Genomic DNA, 8,046 nt, shown 5'->3' with positions numbered 1-8,046 from the left:
TTGTCATCAAACGTTTGCGGTTCCCATTTGAAAGCAACTTCCTTTTGGCTGCTAATAGAGAAGTTGTGATAAATCAACTGCATTATAGTTCCTGGCCTTACACCTCATTGTTGCAAATGGACAATACACCACAACACAAACACAAATTTGAATACAGTGGCAGAAAAAGAAGATTGTCACGAGGAAGGTTTGAACATGGTTCCTCCCCTTGGCAGTCCAACACCATGACCACTTAACCATGACACCATGGGAAAGTATCAGATGAATTACATAATGGTAAGGCAGAGATTCCAAAACCTGTTACTGAATTGTACGGTGCACTAAGGATGACACTGGAGTAGTTAGGAATGATTATGTGTGTTTGAAGTTCTCTGAGTTGGTAGATATTGTGACAATGTATTTTACAGAAGGCAGTTCAGTTGAAGAGGAATGGAAATCTCTAAAAATGCAGTGATGGAAGTTGGACTGACACATATAAGACCAAGGAAGTACAAATAAACAGAGGATTCCAGAAGAAATACTTCGGTTGATCAGTGAAAGAAGGAAGTACAAAAATGTTCAGAAAAAGACATAATATAGAAATATGTCACTTAGAAATGAAATCATTCAGAAGGGCATGGAAGATAAATTGAAATGGTTGCAGAAAAATGTGAAGCATTCAAAAGGTAAATGGTCATCAGGACAGCTTCAGCATATAGAATAGTCAAAACAACCTTCAGTGAAATTATTAGAAAAGACATAACATTAAAGGTGTGAAAGAAATCTCATTGCAGAGGAGAGGGCAGGAAGGTGGAAGACTATGTTGAAGGCCTCTGCAAGAGGGGGGAACTGTCTGTTGACATGATAGAAAAGGAAATGGGAGTAGATTTATAAGACATAGGGAATTCAGAATTAGAGCCAGAGTTTCAGAGAGAAACTTCCAAACAAGTAAGGCAGAAATAACAGATAATACTTCTTTGGAATTTTAAAATCATAGGGAGAAGTAGCAACCAAATGAATATACAAGTTTGTGAATGGAGACAGGGATGCTGTTTCCCCCCCTTCTGCTTAACCTGCACAATGAAGAAGCAATGACAGAAATAAATGAAAATTTCAAGCCAGGGATTAAAATTCAGGATGAAAGGATACCAATGGAAGTAGATAATATTCACTGATATTGTTGTTAACCTCAGAGAACCTGTTGAATGGAATGGCATTCTAATGAGCACAGATTATGGTTTGAGAGTAAACCAAAGAAGAATGAAAGTAATGAGGATAGCAGAAATGAGATTAGTGATAAATTTCATACCAAAGTTGGGAGCCATAAGGGAGATGAAGAGAAGATTTCCTGATTCCTCAGAAGTAAAATAAAGCATTAAAAATTAAGTAAGGATGATATAAGAAGCATAGCTCAGGCAAACAGGTCATTCTTCATGAAAAGGAATCTACTAGTATCAAACATAGACCTTAATTTGAGAATCAAATTTCTGAGAATGTGCCTTTGGATGGGAGTGGATCATGAATCACAGGAGAACTCAAAAAGAAGAGAATCAAAGGATTTGGGGTGTAGTGTTATAGGAGGATGTAGAAAATTAGGTGGACTCATAATAAATGAGGAAGTTTTCAGCAAAATATATGAGGAAAGGAATATGTGGAAAACACTGACAAGAAAATGGAATCTCAGAATGACAGGACATGCATTAAGACATAACTTCCATGACAGTGTAGTGAGTTGTATAATGTGTTGCAACACACAACATAACTTCAGCACCTATTTCTGGAGTTCCATCACAGTTGGCCTGATCAAAGCATTGACTGTCATCCATATCATGATGGCCTTGCAATAATACAACATTCAGGACACCAAATCATCACTGGTTGCCCTCACTTCGTGTCACCACCACCAGCAACAGCCAAACAGTCACTGAGTTGCTATTTACATGTGCTCATCCAGTCACCCGTGTGTGGAGCCAGAGGTCACTGTAACCAGACAGTTGCCATGCAGCCTAGGGATCATTCATATTAACTGTCCTGTTAAGCTATTCAGCCATTGTGCAGCTAGATCATCCAACCGTTTAGCACCTTCTAAGCAGACATCATCCATCTGTCAGCTATTACTTATTCATCAAGGTCCAGAGCTCAGAGCCGCCCACAGATCCCCACTGCTCACCAGCCCTACAGTCTCAGTTTGCAATGCAAATGCCTCCGAGCAGTAAGGCCATGACTGCCAGCAGCTGCCATCACTGAGGCTTTTGTATCCTTCATCGTAAACTGCACACATATGATTGATGAGTGATGATCCCTCGTTGCATTTAAGTACACTTTTATTACAGCACCATTACAAAGCCAGGCAATGGCCTTGCTGCAGTGGATACACCAGTTCCCGTCAGATCACTGAAGTTAAGTGCTGTTGGGTGTGGCCGGCACTTGGATGGGTGACCATCCAGGCTGCCATGTGCTGTTGCCATTTTTCGGGGTGCACTCAGCCTCTTGATGCCAATTGAGGAGCTACTCAACCAAATAGTAGCGGCTCCAGTCAAAGAAAACCATCATCACAATAGGGAGAGCGTTGTGCTGACCACACGCCCCTCCTATCCGTATCCTCAGCTGAGGATGACACGGCAGTCGTGTATGGTCCCGATGGGCCACTTGTGGCCAGAAGACGGAGTGCTACTACAAAGCCAAATTCAACATAAAATAGAATAAAAACATAAACGAAACTGGCAGATTAAAACTGTGTACTGGACTGAAGTTCAAACTTGGGGCCTTTGCCTTTCACAGGCAAGTGGTTTACCAGTGTGTCGTGCTTGGATAGCTCAGACGGTAGAGCACTTGCCCGCAAAAGGGAAAGATCCTGAGTTCAAGTCTTGTTCCAACAATCATTTTTAATCTGCCAGGAAGTTTCATATCAGCACACACTCAACTGTAGAATGAAAATTTCATTCTGGAAACATCCCCAGGCTGTGACTAAGCCATATCTCCACAATACCCTTTCTTCCAAGAGTGCTATTTCTGCAAGGTCCGTAGAAGAGCTTCTGTGAAGTTTGGAAGGTAGGAGACAAGGTACTGGCAGAATAAAAGCTGTGAGGATGGGTTGTGACTTGTGCTTGGGTAGCTCAGATGGTACGGCACTAGCCCCTGAAAGACGAAGGTCCCGAGTTCGAGTCTAGGTCTGGCACACAGTTTTAATCTGCCAGGAAGTTTCATATCAGCACACACTCCACTGCAGATTGAAAATTTCATTCCAACAACTTAAATGATTGTTCTTGATCACATATGAGTAACAAAATCAAAGTCCATAGTGATGTTGGTCAAACAGTCACATGAGATTAAGTAAACATTCAACACTTTACAACAGCACTACTGGTAGGGTGGCGTGGATCTTAGGAAGGCCAGGGTAGCAGCAAGCAGGAGGCAACAATGAAACAATGAAGACTGGTGGCCATATGAAGTAGAGTGCCATCCCTGGTAGTTGCTGGAGCAGCACTGTGGTACAGTACAGTGTAGACTTAACTGGAATCTCCAACAGGAGAGTCATGGCACCTGGCTGATGCTTGACTTGGAGCTGAGTGAAGAGCTGCCTGCTGAAAAGAAGGAAGGAGGGAAGATTAGGGTTTAATATCACATCAAAATTGCAGTCATTAGAGATGGGGCACAAGTCTGGAATGATTCCAGGATGGAGAAGTAAATTGGCCATGTCCTTTCAAACAAACTACCCTGGTACTTGCCTGGAACAATTGAGGGAAATCAGAGAAAACTTAAATTTGGATGGGTGGACACAGATTTGAACCACCATCCTCCTAAATGTATGTCCAGTATGCTAACCATTGTACCATCACTTAGTCTGTCTGCTGGAGGTTGCACCAGAGCAGGAGGTGGAATATCTGCAGGCAATTGACAGACATGTGACCCACAGATACAAGCTACTTTCCTCAATTGCAGTGCTGCCATTGCTATTGTGGGCACTGCCTATGAGCAATGATAGTTCCCCTGGTGGTGGCTGCTAGCGTTTAGCCTGTCAACAGACTGTATAGTACAGTGCCCACAACACATGATGTACTAGCATTGTGCATAAACAGCCTCTGAAGGAGGAGCGCCTGTGGCCCTGGAGCAGACAACCCTTTGGTCATGGGTGTTGTGCTGGAAACAAGAGTAGTTGATGAATATCCAGAGAGTAGACCACCATTCCCCTTAAGGAAAAGATGGCAATTATGTCTGGACACTAGGCAGAGATCCTGCAAGTCATCCCTCAACTGGAGATGGCAGTGCCAACCAAAGAAGAAGACTGTATAGTGCCACTGGGTGTCCACTGGAAGGGGTGCCTCTCCACACCAATGCAGAGGACATCCAAGCATGACAGGAGCTTTTGATGGCTGTGACCCTGTCCTCCAGAACCCTGTAAAGTGATGTTTTCATAGGTGGTTGGCAGCAGGGGCATGACTGCAAAGAAAGAGGTGTCAAACAATCCTGAAGTGGAAAACACAGCAGAACTGTGATACTGCGGGTGCTGATTGATGTGGATAGCTGATGGAGTGGTCCCAGAGAGTGACAGCAGAGCCACAGATGACTAGCTGGTGGACCACAAAAGCAGACCTGGTGACTGACTGGAGCCAATCAGTGAGGTGCACATACTCTGCCAGAAACAGACAAGGAAAGCTACAGGGGGAGCATGTGGAGCAAAGAAACCAAGGAACTGGCATGGCATCAGCAGGTACCAACAGCACCGGGAGACAGGGCATGACAAACGTGGCCACTGGTGTGATGGTGCAACTGAAATGGGGTGCCAGCAACACTGGGAGAACAGGCTCAACCAATGTGGCTGCAGGCATGATGTCTGACAAAATTGCATGGTACTGACAGGCACTGACAGTACTGGAAGACAAAGTTCAACCAACACGGCTGCTTTGAACACAATGGTGACAACGGGCAGCATGGCACTGATGAATCCAGACAGCACTGGGGACAGAACTTGACCAATGTAGCCACTGGATATGTGGTAGTGTGACAGCTGTGAAGCTTGTGGGGCAGTGGTCACCAGACAAGAAATGCATGAAGACAGTGGACAAACAGGAAAGATTGTGCACAGAGTGAATACTGTGAGTGCTGATAACAAGAATAGCCATAAGACTATAGGGTAGTGTAAATATGTATAATACAGTAAGTACCCAGTAACAAAATTAATTGCACAAGAGATTTCTGCATGTTGCCTTTGTGCCAGTGGAAGCAATGCTAGTGCTTTGTCACTGATTTTTTTTTTAATTCCAAAATCTAATAACCATCCATGATAACAATTCATTAGTGGCAAATCCATTAAATGGATAGCAAGAGATAGGCAGCACTGACAAGCTGTCACAATCAATAAAAGCGGAGGCTTTGTTGTCAATAGCTATAGGAAATAAGATTATTGATGATGAAGTCTAAATTATTTCTGGTTTAAATTTGGATATGTCAACTGGAACTGATTTTTATTGAAATTTTATTTTAAAATTGAAACTGCAGCTATAAAAATTACTCAGTTCAACCTGGTTATTGCTGCAGTTTACCGATCACCATCCGGGAATTTTTAACTTTTCTGAAACAAAATGAGTCATTGCTAAATAAAGTAAATAAAATGGATTGTGAATTGATCTTCTGTGGTGGCTTCCATATTGATTTCCTCACGAATAGTGGAAATAGGGAGACCATTTTGAACCTTGCAACATCCTACAATTTAAAGGCTGAAGTAAAAGCAGCTACTCAAGTAACAGAAACTTGCCAAACAGCTCTTGATCAGTTTCTAGTCAAGAAGAGTTTACACAACACCTCACTAAAAATTTTCAATGCAGGTTTTAGTGACCATCCTGCTCAAATACTAAGCATAAAAGTACAAATCAGTATTATTAACAACATGTCTTTCAGAACAGCATATCAAAGTTATAATCAGCATAATGTAAACTACTTCAACAACATATTACAGAAAGAAAAATGGTCAGGAGTATACAAAATGAATGATATAAATGAAAAATTCAACACTTTCATTGATACATTAACCCATTTCTTTGAACTTGCATTCCCACTGAAAACATTAACCATACGGGGGAACTCTAGAACAAACAGCTGGATCAAAAAGGGAATAAGGGTTTCATGCCAAAAGAAAAGACTACTTCATGAAATATGTAACTCAAAAAAATCCTTACCTGTAGTATGCGCATACTATAAAAAATACTCCAAAATATTAAGAAAAGTAATAAAAGCAGCAAAAATAATGCATAATGATGAAATCATTTATAATTCAGCTAATAAATCAAAGGCTATGTGGAGTGTTATAAAAAAAGAATGTGGAGAATACAGACTATCTTGCAAAAATATAACACTATCACATAAAAATAAAAAGTAACAAACTCCTTAGAAGTAGCCAACACATTTAACAACTTTTTCACAGGTGTTGCTGATAATATGTTACAATCAAACTTTAAGAGCACCCAGGCAAATGAATATAAAATAAGTGCATGTAGAGGATCAATGTACATCAGTTCTGCTTCACAAGCTGAAGTATCTAAAGCAATAAAAGGACTAAAAAATTTCAAATCGGCAGGTATTGATGGTATACCTGCAACAATGTTAAAGAAGAGCACATCAAACCTAATTGAAATACTCACACACTTATGTGACTACTCACTTCAGGCAGGCACTTCCCCCGATGTGAAAACATCAAAAGTTATTCCTGTATATAAAAAAGGGGATAAAGACAATGTAAATAACTACAGACCCATTACAATTTCCTCCTGCATCTCTAAAGTACTGGAAAAAGTTATGTATGAGAAACTTATGAAATTTATAAATAAAAACAGCATCCTATGTAATGAACAACATGGATTCAGAAATAAGAGGTCAATGACAACTGCTGTCTATGAGTGCATCAGTTCCATCCTAAACCTGATGGACAAAAAACAGGGAACAATAGTCCCTGACTAATCATAAGCAGGCAGTGTGCATCAAGCACACAAATATTGAACTAAAAACTGTATCTAATCACTTATTTGACTACAAAGAAATTAAATGTGGTATACCCCAAGGGTGGTTCATGGTGTGGGTTCCTGTAGTCATGTCCTAGTTCATGAACCACGGGCAACATATGAGTGGCCAAGTAGATGGTCCCAACAGTCGGGATACCAGTTACTTTGGAATAAAGCTGGGCATCTCAGACATACTCTGAGTCGTGGTCACCTTTGTGCTCATACGGCAAAGACTACCAAATCCACCGGTTAGTCCCTCAGCCGTTAGGGGTAAAACCCAATGGGACTCGGGGCAAGTAAGGCTAGCAACCTGCTTCCCTGGTACTCTAAATATGATGCTGGCAATAATCAGAGCAAAATGCCTCGGACCTTTGGAGGTGACGGAGTCCCACCTCTAACTGACAAACCAGGGACTCCTAAGATACGACTTGGCAAACAAATGGTAATGAGATGGGGAGCTATTAATATCAATGGGGGCTACTCTGGGAAGAAGGTAGAGCTGGCAGAGGCTGCAAGTAAGATGGGACTGGACGTTTTAGCTGTTAGTGACATTCGGGTAAGGGGTGAGAAAGAAGAGGAAGTGGGAGAATACAAGGTCTACCTGTCAGGCGTCAAAGCAGGAATAGCACTATGGGGTGTAGGGCTTTACATCAGGAAAGAAATGGAACCCAGCGTAGTTGCAATAAGGTATGTAAACGAACGACTGATGTGGATAGATTTGACAGTGTCTAGCAAGAAAATTAGGATTGTGTCAGTATATTCGCATTGTGAAGGGACAGATCAAGATAAGATGGATAGTTTTTATGAGGCACTCAGTGATGTAGTTGTTAGAGTAAAGGACAAAGACAGTGTTCTGCTCATGGGTGATTTTAACGCCAGGATTGGAACTCGAACAGAAGGGTATGAAAAGGTTATGAGTAAATTTGGAGAGGATATGGAGGCCAACAGGAACGGGAAACAACTCTTGGATTTCTGTGCCAGTATGGACTTAGTAATCACAAACTCCTTTTTTAAACATAAGAACATTCACCGGTATACTTGGGAAGGCAGGGGAACCAGATCTGTCATTGAC

The 8,046-nt window shown here is 41.6% G+C and overlaps 1 pseudogene; it reads left to right on the top strand.

The window, feature by feature from the left end:
• Positions 1–2,328: 2,328 nt before the first annotated feature.
• Positions 2,329–2,446, top strand: LOC126185923 (5S ribosomal RNA; annotated as a pseudogene).
• The last annotated feature ends 5,600 nt before the right edge of the window (positions 2,447–8,046 follow it).

The sequence above is a fragment of the Schistocerca cancellata genome, chromosome 4 (assembly GCF_023864275.1).
Source record: "Schistocerca cancellata isolate TAMUIC-IGC-003103 chromosome 4, iqSchCanc2.1, whole genome shotgun sequence".
Lineage (NCBI taxonomy): Eukaryota > Metazoa > Arthropoda > Insecta > Orthoptera > Acrididae > Schistocerca > Schistocerca cancellata.
Note: the sequence above shows the minus strand (reverse complement) of the source record. Positions and strands in the feature narration are given on the sequence as shown.